The following is a 1,972-nucleotide window of genomic DNA, read 5'->3' as shown; positions in this document are numbered from 1 at the left end:
TTTGCTGAACTTATTCTGAAGGCTGATTCTGCACATGCCCTTGGCGCCTTGTGCACGTTTGGACGAGGGTTTAATGGAGGCACGTGGGAGCAGTATGGTCTCTGGCGGGTTCCCAAAGACCCTCTTGGGATAGTCCAGCGCGTGTTCGGGGTTTAGAGGGAAGGGAGAGTGTTGCGTGTGACTGTCTCTCCTAGGGAGGAGGAGAGTGTCTCAAGGAGACTTGATTTTCTTGTATTTGCTGCAATTGCGTGAACCAAATCAGGCTTTCGAGGCATTAAAGTAAATTACGGGTAAGTGGGGCGGATCTCTGCTGGGGATAAAGAAGCTCCCGGGTTTGCAGGGTAGCGGGCCTGGCTGGCGTGCTCGCTCGGTGGCTTTTGGCGCTGTCTCGCCTAGGTAGGTGGAGGTGGTGGTGCTTCTGTCTTTGGCTAAAGGTGCTGGAGCGGGGATTACTTGTCTTAGACTGTGGGACTTGGAGGTGGTAAAAAAGCTTCGCGGCGCGGTTTGTTCTTCGCAATTAACTCCAGAATCTCAAGTGTGTCTGTCGGTCGGTCTCTCTTTCTCCGTCTCTCTCTGTCTCTCTCTCTCTCTCTCACACACGCGCACGTCTTATGGCTGCTTGGACTTGCTGATAGTTGTTCGTGAATTTTTATTCCTGTTTGTTCCTTTTCTGATCTTTTTTTTTTGAAAAAAGGACCTACCTGTATTAAAATCCGTGGGGTTTCAGAAAGACCCTTCGAAATCATTCATATTCAAATCAAGGGTAGGGCATTCTGATGAAAATACCCCACCAAACTGCCGTTTGGATTGGTCTAAACTGTACTTCAGGTTAGAATTAATGTTATTTTAAATAGACATCATAACAACCTGTGGTAAAGTAACCTTCGCCTGAATTTCCCCTGATCTTTCTTTGTGTCAGTTTACAGAATTCTGAATTACCAGATGAACAAAGTGGTGAAGTTTTCTTCTAATTTTAAACCACAGGTCTTGAAATGGCTGTAAGTTGAGTTCTGCGACTCCATCTCTTCAATGATCCGATCAGAGTGGTGCATAGCTGATGATCCGAGAATTACATGTTTCAATTTCTAGTCAGATTATCATACCGCTGGGGAGGAGGACGCCTTAAAAATTTTCTACACAGAGGAGAAAGAACATTTTTGTCTTTTGGAACAAATATTTTGCCACTTTTTCCCCAAATGTCCCTGTTCGATGCCTAGAAAAGATGCATTGTTGACGAATAATGCATGATTTATTCCTCTTTTATGTCTACAGGTGGCAGTGTAGAAGCCAAACCGGGAGCTTCCAGAAGTGGGTTCTGAAAGAGTCCCATGTACATGAGTAAGCAAGCACAGGAATCTGAAAAGCCACAGGTATGTAGGACAATTAATCCATCTATCCAGCTTTGTAATTACTGCATTCCAGTAGTACTAACCCATTTGCTCTTATGTTCAATATTTTGACACATATAAACTTCTATGAAGTGAAATGTATTTTGACGTAACCTCTGAGGAGAAACGGGGTCCAATCTATTTCTGACAATGTATTTAAATAAAAATACTGCGTGTCATTATGTTACATGATTTTTTACTGTTCTAAAAGAGTTGCTTTTCCATTTTGACCCTGTGGCTTTGCATTTAAGCAGTTTGATATTTGCTTTTCAAAACACTTTTCCTGAAACTATATAAAACTGCCAATTGTTCTGAATAATTTCGTTTGGGATAATGTTAACAGAGTCACTTGGATGAATCACAATATCAGCTTAAATTTTTTTGAGACAGGGTTTGGCTTTGTCACCCAGATGGAGGGCAATGGCACGATCTCAGCTCACTACAACCTCCTGGGCTCAAGTGATCCTCCCACCTCAGCCTCCTGAGTAGCTGGGACTACAGGTGTGCACTAGCACTCCGGGGTCGTTTTTGTATTTTTTTGTAGAGACAGGGTTCCGCCATATTGTCCAGGCTGGTCTTGAACT

This window comes from Callithrix jacchus, chromosome X, assembly GCF_049354715.1.
Source record: "Callithrix jacchus isolate 240 chromosome X, calJac240_pri, whole genome shotgun sequence".
NCBI classification, from domain to species: domain Eukaryota; kingdom Metazoa; phylum Chordata; class Mammalia; order Primates; family Cebidae; genus Callithrix; species Callithrix jacchus.
The sequence above is the reverse complement of the archived record's forward strand: the minus strand, read 5'-3'. Positions refer to the sequence as shown.